This window comes from Coffea eugenioides, chromosome 2 (genome assembly GCF_003713205.1).
Source record: "Coffea eugenioides isolate CCC68of chromosome 2, Ceug_1.0, whole genome shotgun sequence".
Classification (NCBI taxonomy): domain Eukaryota; kingdom Viridiplantae; phylum Streptophyta; class Magnoliopsida; order Gentianales; family Rubiaceae; genus Coffea; species Coffea eugenioides.
Window position 1 is genome coordinate 64806026 of NC_040036.1, and position 20112 is coordinate 64826137.

General features: G+C 33.8%; 1 pseudogene; it reads right to left on the minus strand.

Moving 5' to 3' along the window:
* Nucleotides 1-20112, minus strand: part of LOC113760036 — a 105333-nt pseudogene that overhangs the window by 12916 nt on the left and 72305 nt on the right.

A 20112-nucleotide genomic window follows, 5' to 3' on the forward strand; every position in this document is an offset into this window, starting at 1 on the left:
CCCAATCCATCAAATCAAGACTATAGTAAGCGGACCATATTACTTGCTTAATTTGCTCATTCCTACAACATTAAAAAAAATAAGGCATGAATATTACAACTTTGACATGACTTATGATGTCCAAAATATATGTACATGGTTAGACATTGGAATTCCAAAATCAATTTACAACTCACTTGTAGCTCTAGTTTACTCTTGCATTTTCAATTCAATTTTTTTTTCCAATTCCTACATTAAAATTTCAATTTTAGAGATTTGAAGAGGTTGAAAGCTTTTGAAAGCTTAGTTATAAAGATCGTAAAGTAAATAAATGAATATCCATAGTGGGACTTGACGAAGTTCTATCATGCACCAAATTTTAATAAAATCTAAATACCCTATTTTCTACAAGTATACGGATCGTTTATCGAGTACAGGATACTAAATGTCGATCTCACAGGAAAGATTGTCAATTACCGATGGTTTTCAAACTCCTTTATTATTTAGACTACCACAACTGCAAGAGATGAAATCTACACTAAGAGCATGAAATAAAAGTAATAAAAATAACAATAGAAAACTCCTAGAACTACGAAATTCCTTATTACTCTTGCAAGTGAAATTATCGGTTAATTGAATATTATTATCTTGGCTAATTATGGCATAATTTTTTAATATATGTGAAACATACTCTCATAATTAATCAACTATACTTGTAACTAAACCATACCTACTCTCGTGATTATGAAATTAACTACAAACTCATTTTTTCTATGAAATTACATAAAACAAGTTACTAAAGCTGCAAAGGTGTATCTTTACTCTCATGAGTGTACTCTCTAGATTTAGCAATTTCTTAAACTAGTATTAAATTCCAATCTTATTGTAAACTTAACATTTTAAAATTATCGCAATTAATAGCCAGTTAATCATGATTAGATAAGCAAAAGTGTTAAATAACTTACTCAAAATAATATCATCAATTGACCAAGTAAATATCACTTACAAGATATAGAAAATTCATCTATAACTCTAAGCATAAATTTTAGCAAAACATGAAGAGAATGAAAGAAAAGACCATACTTGTATTTTAGCTAAATATGAACTCAAATACAAAAGAGAAAGTGATAGAAGAGAAGTCACCCTCATCACAACATGAATTTCAAACTCTCCATCTTGTTCCTTAATTCTTTATCCAAATCTAGTTACAAGTACAAGAACGATAAACTACACTAACTATACTATACTAATGAACTAAGAGAAACTAGTAAAGACTACATTTTCTGCAGTGTTTCTAGCCTTCCAAAGTTATATGAAATGTTCTCCAAGGCCTCTATTTATAGATGAATCAAGCTCCAATCAATTATGTTAAAGTTGGTTCTAGTTGGCTCTAGTAGTCATCAAAAGTTACTTCTTCAAGTTTCCAATTTTACTTCTGTAGAAACCAGCCAAAATTGATTTGTAAATGAGCTGAAAAAGCTGTGTGAAAACTGAGAAAGTTGTTGTTCAAGTTGCAGAATCGATTGAAAAATATGCACCCATGAGGTTGCGCATTGTGGGTGCGTTTTACCTCCCCTGCAGGTTTGCTCTTTTCTGGTTAGTCTTCAACTTTACTCTGTTTTTGCACCAATTTCAACTGATATTTTCTTGATGATGGAGGCTGAACTACCTTTTTTGCAAAACATAAAAGTTGTAACCCTTTGAGTTATATTTTCAATTCTTTAAGAATCATCTAATTTGGAGCTCTGTAAACTAAAAAATGATCGAAATACTCTTGACCAGTCAATCCCCTGTTTCAGCTTTTGATAACAAAAATGGCCGACTGTATTTTGACTTTTTGACTAGGAAAACTCATGAACTAAATTTCGATGTTTTCATAAGAAATGTAGAGCTATCTGTTAGATTGAAAATGACTTAAGAATCACCTCAGTCTGATGCTTATAGTTCAAGATATAGGCGAATACCAATAGGTGTCAAAGTTATCAAGCTTCTCTTCTTTTATACTTGATTGCATTTCATTTTTTGAATATTTTGCACTTCATATTCTCTCTAAATCACTTCAAATCATCAACAATCATCCAAATATCTTTTCAATTCACTCCATTTGATGATTGAATCATTGAAACCTATAAAAATATGAAATTTTCACCACTTTAATCCATAGAAATGCAATTTGTTACACTTAGACCACAAAATGTCAACTTCACTTGAATCCTAGCTGATTAGCTATGAAAATAAGTAACACACATCAAAATTAAATAATAAAATACACTTAAATCACTCAAAATGCACACTTATTAGGACTTCTTTTCAAACAAATAAAAACAAAGAAAATTTCAAAAGAAATATGTAGAGTGCTAAATGTGACGACCCCACCTCCCCCTAAGGCGAACCAGAGGGTTTAGCGGGTCGCTTGCCCAACTCGCACCAGAACTCGAAGTCAAAAGCAAATAAAAGCTAAAAGTACCAAAAGAGTACTATTCACATTATATACATCGGCAAAAAAGTTCTATTTACATCCCCAAAAGTAACTACCCATACCATTACATCCTTATGATTATAACCAAAACCAAAGAGTAGACCCTAAGAAGGGTTCTTACATGGAGCACTATAATAGGGAAAAACATATTAACTATTCGGTTATTACAAACAAAACCCAACTATACTAGTGATGGTGCCAAAATTTCCCACGTCGGCCCCTGCTAAGGAAAACAAAAGAAAAGGGGGTAAACTATAAGCTTAGTCACTAACCAGGGGTAAAAATGTAATTTTTACATGTCAACATTTGCACAGTGAGAGCAAAGCAAAAGCAGAAAAGTAACACCACATGGTAAGGATACGGGTGGCTCTCAAGCCAACTCATTTGTCGAGCTTGATCACTAATTGACCCTTGAGATCCTGAGCCACACAGCTCGCTTCTCTTAAAGGATCTCACATAGAGAGACTATGAGCCTCAGCTCAAGTCATGAGCAATAAATGCTCTAAAATATTATCAAGCAATAAATGCTCTAAAATCGTAGTTCAAGCAATAAATGCTCCCAAATTGCGTCACAAGCAATAAATGCTCCGTAAATGTTTCACAAGCAATAAATGCTCCGTAAATGTTTCACAAGCAATAAATGCTCCATAACAAATCACAAAATCATATTTCACAGGTATCAATAGCAACTAATAGGGTTTAGATCGAATGCGATAAAGTACACTCTCGCCTAAGTGCCCATTTTTCATAGTAAACTCATATTAGTATTGAGTTACACAGAAACCCTGATTACTCACCTAAAGAGCAAGTATAACAAGAGAAAGTACGGAAATGAATTCAAGTCGTCAGCTAGTGGGCCCCACCGGCTCCGTCTAGCCCGTCACCGCCTTTCAAATAAACTTTGTGGATGATCAAACCACCCCAATCAAGTTCCAAAGTTGTTGTTCTAGGCTCCAAGCTCAAGATTAATGGTGAAACTTGAAAAATTGTGGAAGAAATCTTCCCCCTCTCTTGCTCTCTCACTCTCTCGGCCTTCCCTCTCTCTCTTTCTTTAGTTTTTGATTTGGTTTATGTCTTGTGTTCTTTTGGATGTTCTAGAATTAATACTTAGTCAAGACCATTAGTAGATATTTTCCACCAACCATTCACATAAAAGATGATTATTCACTTCCTAGTCCTTGCAACTTCCTTTTTGTTTTCTCACACTCTTGCCCACAAATGTTTGGAACTCTTGCACTTAACTCCATAGGATACAACTTATTCTAATCCAAAATACTTTGTCACACTTAATCATTTCACTAATCACCTTATTATCTTAATCACCCATCCTTAATTATTCCTTATTCCACATAAAAGCAACTAAACCAAAATCTTTTTACATTAGCTAGATTAAGGGTTTTATACCCAACTTAAGGTTGTTCAATTAGCAAAACACTAGGGAATTTACTAGTGTAAGACTTTTTAGCTTTCTAATCCTACTTAACCTTTATAAAAGAAATCGAATCCGGTATCTACTCATACGAAAACATACATTAGCATGCATAATATTTACTACCACATAAACTTATGATTAATACGTAAACTAGGGTTTTGTGTAAAAATATCAAAGGTGTAAATCCATTAGGGTTTTAATAAAATTCCAAATTAAGGTTTTTCGATTCTAAAAAGCAAAATCACATGTAAAGAATTACCATCATCCTTAAAATCAAATTTTATAGCAAAATTTAGCACTAATATTCCTTATTCAAAATTAAGGACGAATCGGGATCTCACACTAAAAATACAACCAAGACCAAAAGAAGAGTAGGATTCAAAAGCAATAGTTTTACTCCAATATACTAAAATTTAAATCAAAGAAGTTGATAAGATCACAAACAATACAAATTCCAGAACGCCAGCTAGATATCATTTATTTGTATGTAACCTAGCACAAATCCGAACCAATCTATATATGGTTCAATGAAAATATGTAATACAATTAAGTGCTTATCTGAGGTCAAAATATGTTTATGCCTTAACTAAGCATTTGGACAAATCAAATCATACCTCTACATGTAAGCGTGCATAAGGCTTAGAAGTGACATTTCATCTAATTAAATAAGGAATAGGAAGCGAATGCTCTTTCGGCAGATGAATTGAAGAAGAAGGATCACATTATCTCCTTCTGTCATTGGTGCTATCATATATAAAGGGAAAGACTACTTTTACGTGGAAAGGTGATCTTAATTATAAATTTCAAAAGATAAGAAAAATTGGATTACATAGGCTAATGTTCTTTGTCATGTAACACTATTCACTGATCCGCTCATATAGATAAAAGCATGCGCATTGAGAATTAAACCTCTATACTCCATCCCTACCCCCAAAAAAATGATAGAGATAAAATTTAAAGTAAGGAAAAGAAGAGAGAGTTGATTTTGCAAGCATATGAAAACTGTGTACCTTAACATCCACAGGAACAACTCCATTTATGGAGCATAGACAAGTATGACTCAATTCAGCGTTTTGTTCCTTAGGGTTTGATTGTATCATACCTCCATGGTTCGATTGTAGGTCTATCATTGGATGAATTGCATTACTGAGATTGATACTAGAAAAAGGACGACCGGTACGGCTAGGCCGTGAACAGCCAAAGGATCAAAACAGGTGCTTATTCCCCCTTATCTCTGAGTAGGTAAAAAAGATGATCTCTCTATCCTGTGAAAATACTCACTCACAAATAATTAAATAAATGCAAATTCTCAACCATAACTATAGTGAAGTATAGAGACAAATTTTGAAGGGTAATTAAATATTGTATTAGGATATGTCTACCTTTAAATCCAGAGGAATATTGGCATCATTCTCTTCCACTTTGACTTTCTTAAGTAATGGTGCATCCAATTTTCCGGGACACAAATTCTTCAACTCCGGGCAACGCATTATTTCCAATTGGGTCAGTGAAGGAAATTTGAAGTCACAACCCTCGTGGTGACCACCACTGAAGCTTTGAAGATTTTGGAGGTTTACAAAGCTTAAGGAGCTTAGTTTTGGGAACAAAAACTCCTTGTTGGTTCTTCCCAATGAAATTTCTCTTTTTTCCCCACCATCATGATCTTCTTGACTGGTCTCTTCATTTTCCCCCGCTATAACTGCATACATTGCCGGGCAAAGACCAACTTTCAATTCTTCAAGACTTACAAGCATATCAGCCACGCAAGGTGGATAAAACAAACATGGTAAACTGCACCCCTCTACTTGTAATATTCTCAAGTTTTGGAATACTCGAATCCCTTTTGGATAATTCCTCCAAATGTGGGCTAATCTTGTTAACCCTCTCAATTCCAGTGACTTTAGATTGGGAAGAATTTCAAGCTCCTTTTTTGATGGAATGGGAACTTTTAGACCCTCAAGGTCGAAAAGTAATTCCATCGAAGGACAATCACCCATAGAAAAGCTCTGCAGATTCTCTAACAATGCCACACCATCAGCTTTCGCAATGCATCTGATAACATAGCACCTTGAAAGCACCAAAGATCTTAAGTTCTCAAGAGACCCTCTAAGCATTTCACCTCCTACAAATTGTTCTGGGCGATAACCAGGACTTGTAAGGTCTAGCATTTCCAACCGAGGGAGTGAGACCTGAAAATTAAAACGTAAATTGATTACAAATGCAACTGGAGTGTGGCATTTGCAAGCTTGTTTAATTTCTCTTCAATCTAACTTCGTCTTAAAGTTTGAAATGCATGTCTAGAAATTGCAAATATCGATCAAATGTATTCACGATATTAATTGTTACATAATAGAACAGTTCTAGTACATCCAGGGACGGAAACTAGCCTTGCCAATGACATCAAGTAGGAAACGTAACTCTACCAATGGCATTAGTCCTTGCTATCAAAATAATATTGTCGTCAACAATTTATTCATTAATTTATCATTCGGTCTCTACGGGTGCTAAAAAATTCTACACAAAACAACATTTTTTTTTATACTGATCATATATTGAAGGAGTAGATCAATATGACTACTAAAAAAATTTTCTATATATGTTTAATTAACACTTTTGGAGCAAAATGCTTGAGTCATGAGTTTTTGGCAATCACCTAAATTCATGGTCAACTATTTCTTTGACATGAAGTATATCATATAGAAATACAGAGAGAGAGAGAGAGACCTGGTTGAGAAAAGCTCTGGAATATGTATCGCCTTCGCAGCCAAAGCCCTCTAAGCCCGTATATTTAAGTGTTACTACTTTGAGTTGGGGTAACTCAAGCACTTGATCCTTCATATTTTCTTCCCTCATAACAATGCTTTCCAAATTTTCACAACTATATACGACTATCTTTTGGAGTTTCACTAGACATTTCAACACTGATTGTGAGAAGAGAGTTGTGATTCGCTGACAGTTAGATACCTCAATACCTCTGAGATTGCAAAGTGACGGAGGTTCAATTGGCCCCTTCCACAAGTACTCAATAAAATTCATTCTCAGGAGTTTCATCTCTTGAAGTTGGCTGAAGCAACGAGGTGGAAGATTTCCATAACATATTTCTTCCAATTTGCCAGATGTTAATTCCATGAACACCAGATTTTCAAAAACATGTCGAGGAGCTAGGTTGGTGGTGGAATCAATAAGGCATTCCCATGAACCCGACTTCAATCTGAGCCTTTTCAAATTGACAAATCCACTTTCATCTAAGTCATTCACAAAATTCCCCGAGCGAAACAAGAACCCAAGGTCCAAAATGAGATTCTCAGTTCTCCTGATTATGCTAGTAACTGCAGGACACAATGCTAGTTCGGAATCTTTCTCGTCAGGCAAATAAAGTTTGAAATTCCTCCGAAATTGATAGTCTCCACCGTTTTTTGTCTGAGTTTGTTTGCAACTAATGTTAAATCTTGACAACCTCTCAACAGGGAATTCGCGTAATAATAGAAGCAGGTCGTCAATGCCATGTAAATTAATTTGGAGACATTCAAGGCAAGCCAGTGATGTGATCTCTTTAATGCATCCTCTTTCTTCTTCTGCATTTCTCCCTAGCCGCAATGGACGATGAAATCCCATATACAATTCTTCTAGCTTTTTCAAGCTTGACAAGATACCAAGAGACAACGGGTGGCGGCTACTTTCAACCCTCAAATCCAACACCTTTAAATTACTCAGCTGAGCAATTTCGGTTGGAAACTGATTATCCCGAAGTCTGGACTCAAAGAAGCTCAAAATCTCCAATTGCGTCATGTATCCAATCATCGACGACGTTCCAATCCCTAACTCACAATAATCCAGGCACAATGTCCGAAGGCTCATCAACATTTGGCCAGGATCTGATGGTGAAAATTCAATTTGTAATTTGTTAAACTCCATGACCCTGAGATCTTCCATCCCTGCAAAAGAATCTGGTGATAGGCTGATCATTTTGCCTGACTGGAAGACCAAACGCAGCAGCCTAAGCTTTGGACATTCCTCTCCCAATGGAAATGGTCCATTAGAATTGCCCTTCCATGTCAGCGAAACAGCTGTATAACGACCAAATGAATCAGGTTGCGGGTGCCCTTCTTTTCCTCCAACATTCCTTACCAAAAATACATGCTCGCCTTCTGATGCAATTTTCAAGCAAACATCTCGCACGACATCATGCAATTTTACATGGTCTTCTTTTCCACCATCGGTTAGCAACAAATAGCAACTTTTAAGGTCACTGATACTCTGGTCTACTCTGTATCTCATATCTCCCAAAGTCTCTCTATCTTGGAACATTTTCAACCCTTTCCCATACCTAACCAAACATTCGACTGGAATGCTATAATCCTCTGGAAACAAGCTGCAAAACAGTAGTAGTGACTTGGCTTCAACACTTTTCAACGATCATAGCTCCATTCGATTCTGGAAAACACCAAATCTTGAACTCTTTCTAGGTCTCTCATTGTGTACTTCTTTAGCTGTCCAAGGGCGAGTTTCCAGGATTCTGGTGTTGTATAATTAGTCCTAAATGCCCTGGCAACAACAATGATTGCTAGAGGTAATCCTTTGCATTCTTCTGCAACTTGTTTTGCAACATCACTCAAAGCTGAATCATTGAAAATTCCCGCAACCCCTTTAAAAAGATGCCATGCTTCTTCCTTAGGCAAGGCATTCACCTCAAAAATTTCTGCTTCCATGTTCCTACACACATGAGAGAACCGAGATGTCAATACAACTGTTAAGCTCTTGCACTCACCTGATCTAATGGGAATTCCTAGACTCCTAAGATCCACTTCTTCCCAAATGTCATCCAGCATAACAAGATTTCTCTTGTCACTATTGATTAGTCTAGTATAAATCTGTTCAGCTCTTGCACGACCACTGTGCTCAGATTTTAATTTCATCATTAACTGCTCAGCAAGTTGATTTTGGACATTTCTCATGTCTGGATTTTGAGAAACAGTTGCAAAGGCTACGCCATCAAACAGTTTCTCAGACTTAACCTGGTCGGCAATTTGTTCCAACAAAAAAGTCTTGCCTACGCCGGCCATACCACAAATTGCAAGTAGACTTCTTTTATCCTGCTTTAGAGCTTCAATCACTTCCCTTTTCATTGACATCCTTGTAATTAGACTTTCCTCAAAGGATGGGGTTGATTCACTAAAAGGCATTTTCCCCAGTGGAGGAAGGTATCCAACTTCATCAAACCGCCACTCTCTGAGATGTTTTTCAGCATCATTTCCTCTTTTGGCAGCATGGCGGCCTATCAAATAACGTGACTTCAAATTCGGAAGCCTAACAATTTTAAAGCAATTCACCTTAACATTCTCCATACCCTCAAAAATAGTATCTGCCTCTTTCTCTAGACCATCAGCCTGCCTTAGCCAATCAGTAACAATTGATTTAATTTCTTCACCATTGTTTCTTGCTGCATCTACCGATCGTTGCACCTCAGTTTTCATTAGCTCGAGTTTTTTGATGCTATTCCTCAGGGTTTCAACGTTGCTTCCATAGCAAAATAAATACTGAAATTGACGCATAATTGGATCAATAAACTTCTCCGCGATTTTCCCCACAATCGAAACACCAATATCTTGCATGGCCATTATTCCAATATTTCTGTTCGAATGTCTATAACTATGTTATTACTGAAATTAGAAAAATTCAGTTTTATGACAGATAAGAAAATATTTTATGAATATGCAAATGATGTAATTTTTTTCCGTCAGTTAAGACTTTTGACTTGAACAAATAAATCTTAATCCCAGATGAACCTCGAAAGCCGGCAACTTAAGAGGTCCACCTGAGGACTTATCTACCCAACCCCCAAATCCCCCCCAACCGATGTGGGATAACCACCCCTGTGGAAACCCTGCTATTAAGACCTAAAGAGACCCCAAGTTTACCAGAAAGGCGATTGTCTTTTTTCCGTCAGTTAAGACTTTTGACTTGAACAAATAAATCCTAATCCCAGATGAACCTCAAAAGCCGGCAATTTAAGAGGTCCACCTGGAGACTTATCTACCCAACCCCTAAATCCCCCCCAACCGATGTGGGATAACCACCCCTGTGGAAACCCTGCTATTAAGACCCAAAGAGACCCCAAGTTTACCAGAAAGGCGGCTGTATATGCAAATGATGTAATGATGTCCCTAAAGCCGAATTCAGTTGATGTGGCCAGATGATCATGAATTTCCTAGTTTGACTATCAAAGCGTATCTTCTCTCTCTCTCTCTCATGTGAGCTGTAGAGCCTTCCTTAACCAAAATAATAATAATGGTGATGATGATGATAAATCCTTAAGAGTAAAGATTATGATGACTATGAACCGAAGGAGACAAAAAGATTAGGTCGTAGGACTAAGTTTAATTAAATGTTTGGTGAAACGTAAAGGATGCTAGTAATGTTTCAATTGTTCTCATATATTAGTTTAGATTTATCCAATATTAATTTAGAAAATACTCTTTTTGGTAGGAAAAATTATGGATGGTTTTGAATTCAGTCACCACCATAAGTCAGAGCAAGCAAATTACCCATCAACATATTTCTCATTTTGGCAACGTTATTTAAACTCGTGATTTTTTTTTTTGAAGAATTTAGAAAATGCATTATATAAAGTAATTAAGGTGCAAAGATATGTGTATGTTTTCACCTGTTTGACAAAAATCTAAAATCTCATATGTCCAACAATCAATAAAATAGTGTAAAGAAAGAAAACTGAAAAGGTTAGTTGATAAAAATAATATGCATATATCTATTGTCTTAGATAAATTTTATCTCAAGCCACTAAAAGTCTTCAAATATTCAATTAGTTTTCTGGGTGTTTAATAGCAAGATTAATTGAATATATTTTTAAGTCTTATGCGTGAAGCAGGTCAAGAAATTTGGAGTCATAGGATAGAAGAAAATCCTTTATCTGGCATGGAGCAATCACTAAAAATGTCATTATAGGAAAAATGCAAGTAAAACTATTAAAGCACTAGAATTTAGAATTTCTAATGGGAGGTTAATTTTTTTTTTTGATAAAAAGAGATTAGACACTATATGTAAAACTATTATAGGACCAGAATTTAGAATTTCTAATGGGAGATTAGACACTACATCAAGAAAGAATTAATAATGATTTATTTGGTCTAATCAACATCTATACATTGTTCGGATGATGCTTTCGACTAATAATTTATAAAACTATGACTAAGCTCTGCACTAATGTATATCACAGATCTTCTATGTGTATCCAAATCTATAAACTACTAGTAGAAAGCTTGTTGGTCTAAATCTTACTACGCACTTTCAAAGAAAAAAAATCCCTTCCATTTTTGTAGAACTTTAATTTCTTAGAAAGAGTTAAATTGTTTACTATTGTATTAGCTGGATTGAATCCATTGAAATGTTTTTGAATAGCTAATAAGCTATGAAAATTCTATGTATGATGACATTAAGAAGAAAAAAAAGAAGCTCACACCATCAAAGTCCATGTGGATTCCTCATGTATAACTATGGTAGATTTTTAGATGCAACTCTTGTTTAAATGATACTACCTACAACTAATCTTCTGTTCAATGGCATTTAGTTGAAACATCACTTTTTTTCAACACATTATGATTAAAATAATTATTTAGAAAGATGTAATAATTAAATGATCACAAGATACTCTTTTTTTTTTACTCCCTTGTACATTTATTTTTTTTAATTTTCACTTGATTGGAATACAAAACTAGATGATATACAATAGGGGCAAATAAAAAGGCTCAAGATGTTCGAACATCGTGTCAGTACCTATTACTAATGGATTATTTTGGGATTAATTAATCTTTACCCCCTTGAACTTTGGCCCTTGTTACAATTTGTCCCCCCTAAACTCCAAATATATACTCTTTACCCTTTCTTTTTGATGGGTTAAGATGAAATTATATTTTTTGCGACCAAAACATCCCTCACTAATTCTCAAACACACATAATAATTGTAACATAATAAATACCAATTTCTTTAATATTTGCTAAATGCATTTAAACAAAATTTAAACTATGCATTTGATTTTTTAATGCTAAAATGAATTATATAATTCACAAAAAAAAAAGTTTAAGCAACTCAATGTGTTTATTTCAATGCCATAGCAATACTTCTTTTAAATAAAATAAAATTAATTAGTGCATTTGGAATGAAAAATATTTGCTTTTTTTTTATCGTAGCACTTTTTAATGTGTTTTATATGAGATAAAAACATGATTAAAAATAAAAATGTATTGAAAAATATGTTTAGAGAATTTTTAGTTTTTTTAAATGTAGGATGCAAACAAAATATAAAGCAAGGTATGAATGTAGTATAAAATTATCAAATATCATCCTATTGACTCGTGAAAATCTTGTGAAAACTGCAAAGTAAATGAAAATTATCAAAACTAATCCGTTTAAAATTTAAAGAAAGAAAGCTAAGCTATAGAAAACTTGTGCAAATGCTTTAGAAATTTTTAAACTCTTTTTTATCCACAATTCAAATTTCCAAATCTTTGGTATTATACCATCTTTTATTTTTTAATTTTTTAAATCATATGATTTTGTTTTTTTCTAATAAAATATTTCATATCCCGATTAAAAGTTTAGCATTATTTTAGAACTATTATGTAAGGGCTTTAATGTCATTTTGTTAAAAATTTGGATGGAGAATTCATCATTAACATTTGACTTAGTCAATGAAGGGGGCAAAATATATATATATATTATTTATTTATTTAAAGTTTAGGAGGGCAAAGTGTTAAAAGGGTCAAGGTCAAAAGGGCAAACTATAATTAACCCATGATTTTGCTATATTTCACAACTTCACTACGAGATATAAATTGTAATAGAAGTTAAAAAAAAATTCTTCCAAATCAAAAGCTTACATTACATCATTGGAAAATTAAAAATTTCCATAGGTGTGGCTAGCCACAACTAAAAAGTAATCTCATGAATCTTCTTTTTCTCTTTTTGAAAACTACCTTATTCTTAAGGGGACAAAAAGAAAAAGTACTTTATTCCTCTTCATTTTTGCGTGACCCTAATTGATTTTTTCCCCTTTTTTTTTAGTTTCTTATTAGGGAAACCTGACTAGCTTAGCTTAGAAGCAAATTTTCTTCACAAAAAGTTCAAGTCGACAGTAACTGTCAAACTTATAGATTTGCTATTAGTAACACACAAAATATGGTGAAGAATGCAGGGTTTCAGAATCTTTAACAGCCAAATTCATTTTTTATTTGTTAATTGATCAAAAGAACATTTGAATAACTTTCGTCAACCTAATTTGGGGTTCGAGAAATGTTAACTTCCTAATCCATTATTTTTATGATCAACTAATAAAAAAATGATTAATTTTTTATAAATTAACAATATATATACCATCATTATTAAATGCATTACAACTCATCTGAATTTAAATTTGAAATCTAAATTTTACTTATGTATCATGCATCTAATCGAGATAGTGTATACACTATCAATGTCTATAAAATTTACTCTAAAAAAACCAAAAAGAGTTGAATCACTTGTATGTGTTGTACCAATACTCTAACAATGTTGCACTGCAAGTGGATGCTTAATTTCATAAAGTAATTAGTGAGTTTTGTTAAGTAAATGATCAACTTGGTTGGGGGAGGGTAGAGTTGGGTTAGATGGTAAGGTAGGAGTAATTTTAAGTAGGAGGTCTTGAATTAAGACCTCCCACTTAATTTAAAAAAAAAATAGCTTGGTTATAAAAGAGTAAGATTAGGTTTATTGTAATGATATTTTATTGCAATAAACTTACTATCTCTATAACTAAAGTTATTACTTTTTTCTCTTTGTCTTTTTTCCACTTTTTATATTTATTTATTTATTTAACTAAAGTAGTTACTTACTTAAAAGACTTGCCATTCAATTGGGAGAAACCACCAAAGTACTTTCTTGCTTTTCTACTCCTGCTTAAGCAATGCATGAATATCATGGCAATTAAGTAAAATTATGCTTATAATCTGGGGCTTTGCATGCCCGTACAAACATATCTTTACAGATCAACCGAGAAAGAGACTGGGAAATATAAACACATACCTCTTTTAGTTTGCTTGATTGAAAAACCAGAGTGATAACCACACGGAGAATTGTTGAGAGATAGAACAAGAAATGTACTAATGAGGTCGATCTTGGTATATAGTTGTAGATAGAGTGATGGACAACAAATTGTTGTGAGAATTTTGAGAAACTACAATGAAAACTAAGGCAAATATAGGGTAGAGAAGATATATACTTTTCTGATGTAGCTGCAAATGGGAATCCCACTTTGGTTAGTAGTTATCACACTTTATTCTTTGCTCCTTGGATTGGTAACCATCAGTTTTACTCTTTTCCCAATCACTGTTCTAGAGAAAATGAAGTTACACAGCTTATATTATAGAGACAAGTCAAGAATCAAAAACCTCAAAAAGAAAATCCTCAAGACAATCAAGAGGAGCGAAGTATGCTTTAGGCAAATGTGTTAGATCTCATCCAAGAAAGGAATATTGAAGTTCCAAATGGCAAAAGCCAGGTTAACATGTGAAACGCAAGATCTTCCGAAAATAGTTTAAATGTGTAGTTTGTTCGATAGAGTTGGAAATTTCCAATTGAATAGATCAAAGTTTTTTAGAGTAGATTATTTATCCTATTCATTAATGTCCATCACATACTACGCTAAACGGTAAGAATAGGCTGAGGAGTTGGCAATTTGGATTAGCAAGAAATTTTGAGAAATAAATGACTACTAACCCGTCCACAATTACCTATTTGTTTTGGCTAATCGCGTAAAAAATATTTGTAGTATGAACCCATAGATTTAAAATAGAAAATACTTGCAAAATCACCGTCTACAAACTTCCCACTCGGACTTAGTTGATCAAACAATCAACCATATCACACCCCACTACCTTGGTGATACGAAGTAAGCAGCGAGAACGATTGTGAGTACCATTATTTTATAACGGTGTTTAATATTTCGTGAAGGACGACGTCACTTTTGATTAGAGATGGCAATAGGGGCGGGTGCCCGCGGGCAACCGTCCCGCGGGGGGCTCTCGGGGCGGGGACGGGGGCGGGGGGGAATTTTTTCCGGGGCCCCCCCGTTTAGAAACGGGGCGGGGGGCGGGAAGTATACCCCGCCCATCCCCCGCCCCGCCACCCCGCAAAAAAAAATTATATATATAATATATATATAATATGTAATTTAATTAGTTATAAACTTATGATAATGATATTATTAGTTAGATGTATTATATAATGTATATTAGTGTATGTAATATAATTGATATTATCAATTATACGAATAATTAGACATGTCTACTAATAGAATTTATTAATTAGTTATACTAAATTTACTAATACATTTATACTAAATTTCTAATTACACTTAATAGAATAACACTTTTTTCTCAAAAAAAAAGCACAAACACAATAATGAATTAGTGATTGTATTTGTACCAAAAGTGAAAACTTAACTATTTTAGTTGTATTTATTTCATCATGTTGGATTGTATTCAAATAACTTTTGTTTGATTGTTTTTATGAGTTTCAATTGTAAAATTAAAATGAATAATAACTTAATGATGTGTTGATATTTTAGTACTTGATTATTTATTAAAATTTAATTATAATAAAATTTTATTAACCCTGCGGGGAAAATTTTATTAACCCCGTGGGTGCCCCCGCGGGGAAAGCGGGGCGGGGCGGGTAGAGTGGGAGGCGGGGGACGGGCAGGGGCGGGGGAGTTTGTAGGCAGCGGGGGGCGGGGATGGGGAGGGGTCGCCCCGCCCCACCCGCCCCGTTGCCATCCTATTTGATATTATTGGTGCAAAAATATTAGATAGTTTTTTTTTTTTCCAGAACGATAGAAATTTTATTGCAAATAAAATATTAGATAGTTAGAGTATGCAAAATAGGAAAATGGTTGAAGTTCTATTCAATTGTGTAAATTGATAGAATTTAGTGTAAATTGGTGTAATCTTGATATAAACGTGAATTATAACTAAATTGGTGTAAATTTTATAATTATATTAAAAATATATTAATTTACATCGAAATTGTGTTAATTTACACAACTGGATAGAACTAAATAGAACCTCTAATAAAAAGACCCGGGATCAACGAAATAGCACTACCAACCACATCCCACCATATGAAATGAATCCTCCATTCAACCGATAAAAGAGAACTCACCTTACTTATTCGGTAAAATTTAATCGATATTAGTACATCACATAATAATCTTATTTTGGCCACAACAGCCTGACCTTCTCTTTACGTTACTTATTGGAGAAAATGTAACTGATATTGTAAAACTAATAAACTACTATAGTATGAATGGAGATATTGGAGAAAAAGTAGACAAATGGAGAATGATTTATTATTATTTCAACAAATACTAAAGTCACCACAAAGGGTATCAATGTACCTCTATATATAGGTACTACAAGATTAAAGGTACATCAATCATATAAAACACCCACTACATAAAAATATGAAGAAACGTATGAAACGGTTTCTCCACTACATGAATAGATTTATGAATTGTAATTTCTATACATAATGTAGTCATAAATTATGAATTAATCCTCTTGGGAATACGAAGGGACATCCACACTTTTGATTATTTCATAGCACTCCCCCTTGGATGTCCATTATACAAAGAATATGTCTCGTTAAAACCTTACTAGGGAAAAATCATCGGGACAAAAACCCTAGTGAAGGAAAAAGAGTATACTATTCCTGTGTATTAATTTCTTCCCCTGATGCAAACATCATTTGAGATCTTTTAATCATCGCATTCCAATACTCTTCACCAATTTCTCAAATGTTGCAGTTGACAATACCTTGGTAAATAAATCTGCCAGATTATTATTTGATCGGATTTGTTGCACATCAATTTCACCATTCTTTTGCAAATCATGAGTAAAAAAGAATTTTGGTGAAATGTGTTTTGTCTTATCTCCTTTAATATATCCTCCTTTCAATTGAGCTATACAAGTTGCATTATCTTCATATAATATAGTTGAAGGATTTTCTTTTTCGGATGATAACCCACAACTCTTCCGAATATAGTGGGTCATTGATCTTAACCAAACACATTCTCGACTGGCTTCATGTATTGCTATTATTTCAGCATGATTCGATGAAGTGACAGCTAGTGATTACTTTGTAGATTGCCAAGAAATGGCTGTACCTCCATATGTAAATAGATAATCAGTATGAAATCTTACTTTATGCAGGTCAAATAAATACCCAGCATCAGCATAACCAACCAATTCAGGTTTGAATTTATTTGAATAAAATAAACCAAGATCAATTTTTCCTTGGAGATAGCGAAAAATATGTTTAATACTATTCCAATATCGTCTTGTGGGCGAGGAACTAAATCTTGCTAATAAATTCACCGCAAATGATATATCAGGTTTTGTACAATTAGCAAGATACATTAGTGCACCAATTGCACTGAGATATGGTATTTCAGGACCAAGTGTCTCTTCATCTTTCTCTCGCGGCCTAAAAGGATCCTTATTAGGATCTAATTATCTAGCTACCATTGGGGTACTTAATGTATGTGTCTTATCCATAGAGAACCGCTTTAATACCTTCTGGGTATAAGCAGTTTGGTGGACAAAAATTCCACCTTTCAAATGCTCAATTTGTAAATCAAGGCAGAATTTTGTCTTTCCAAAATCTTTGATCTCAAATTCCTTTTTCAAATATTCAACAGCATTTTGAATCTCTTCAGGAGTTCCAATTAAATTAAAATCATCAACATATACGGCAATTATCACAAAATTTGATCCATTTTTCTTGATAAAAACACATGGACATATTGGATCATTTGTATAACTTTCTTTAGTTAAACATTCATTGAAGCGGTTATATCACATACGTCCAGATTGTTTGAGCTTGTACAAAGACTTTTGTAATTTAATAGAATAGATATCTTTAGGATTTGTTTTGCATGCTTCAGGCATGTTGAACCCTTCGGGGATTCTCATATAAATATCATTTTCAAGATTTTCGTATAAATATGCAGTAACAACGTCCATTAGACGCATATCTAGATTTTCATGTACTGCAAAACTCACAAGATATCTAAATGTGATAGCATCCACTACAGGTGAATACGTTTCATCATAATCAAATCCAAGCCTTTGTGAAAATTCTTGGGCTACAAGTCTTGCTTTATACCTCACAATTTTATTTTTCTCATTTCTTTTTCTCACAAATACCCATTTATATCCTACGGGCTTTACAGCTTCAGGTGTTTGGACTACAGGTCCAAAAACTTTTCTTTTAACCAGTGAGTCCAATTCAGATTGGATCGTATCTTTCAATTTTAGCCAATCATTTCTACGTCGACATTTATCAACCGATCCAGGCTCATGATCCTCGTCCTCTGTCATAATATCAAGTGCTACATTATATGCAAAAATATTATCAATAATTATTTATTTTCGGTTCCAACCTTTTCTTGAAGTGACAAAATTTATTAAATTTTCTATAATTTCATTCTCTTCAAGGATTGGCTCTTTAGGAGAGACCTCTTCAGGAGATTGAATTTTGTCACTAATTGTTGATTCATCTACTCCTCTTTTCTTTCGACAATTTTTATCTTTGGAACCAAATGGTCTCCCACGCTTCAGGCGTGCTTTAGACTCATTAGCACTTGTAATTTGTCCTTCAGGGACATCGATTTTAATCGGAGCATTTTCAGCAGGAATATGTGATTTAGTAACTCTTCTAGAGTCATTAAATGCATCCGGTAATTGATTTGTAATTTTTTGCAAATGTATAATCCTTTGAACTTCTAGTTCACATTCTTTAGTACGAGAATCAAGGAAATTCAATGATATTTTTCAAATAATTTCCTTTTTCAGTTGATTTTTATCTCCCCTTAATGTCGAAAAATGTGATTCATCAAAATGGCAATCTGCAAATCTCGCAGTAAATAAATCACCTGTCAATGTTCTATATACTTAATAATTGAAGGTGATTCATAACCGACATATATCCCCAATATTCTTTGGGGGCTCAATTAATGACGTTGGGGCGGTGTAATTGGAACATAAATCGCACAACCAAATATTCGTAAATGATAAATATTGGACTCATAACCAAAAGTTAATTGTAAGGGAGAATAAGTATGATAGCTTGTCGGCCTAATTCTCACAAGTGTTGCTGCATGTAAAATAGCATATGCCCAAGTAGATGAACGAAGTTTAGACCTCATCAACAATGGTCTAGCAATTAATTGTAGCCGTTTAATAAATGATTCGACTAGACCATTTTGTGTGTGAACATAAGCTACAGGATATTCAATAGTTATTCCAATGGACATACAATAATCGTCAAAAGCATGTAACGAATATTCACCAGTATTATGTAGATGAATTTTCTTTATTGGATAATCTGAAAATTATGCTCGCAATTTAATTATTTGAGCAAGCAATCTCACAAATGCCAGGTTGCGAGTAGATAATAAACATATATGTGACCATCTAGTTGATGCATCAATGAACACCATAAAATATCGAAATGGTCCATATGATGGATCTACGGGCCCACATATATCACCGTGAATTCGTTCTAAAAATGTAGGGGATTCAGTCCCAACTTTAACTTGTGATGGTCTAATAATTAATTTCCCTTGAGAACAAGCAACACAAGAGAATTCATTGGCTTTTAATACTTTTTGATTTTTCAATGAGTGGCCATGTGAATTCTCAATTATTCGTCTCATCATTATAGATCCGGGATGTCCGAGACGATCATGCCAAATCATAAAATCATTGGAATGAGTAGACTTCCGGTCTACTAGGTGATGAATTTCAATTGCACTAATTTGTGCATAATATAAGCCAGAAGAAAAAGAAGATAATTTTTCTACTATGCATTTTTGCCCAGAAATGATACTCGTTATCAATAAAAATTTACCATTTGTCTCAGTCATTGTCTCGATATGATATCCATTTTCGCGGATATCTTTAAAACTCAATAAATTTCTCTGAGATTTGGGAGAGAGTAGTGCATTATTTATGACAATTTTAGTCCATTTAGGGAGAAATAGAGTGGCTTTTTCGGAGCCTTCAATCAATTTTGCACTACCACTGATGGTATTAACATTTGTCTCTCCCATTTTTAAACAAAAAAAATATTTTTTATTTATCAATATAGTGTGCGTAGTAGCACTATCAA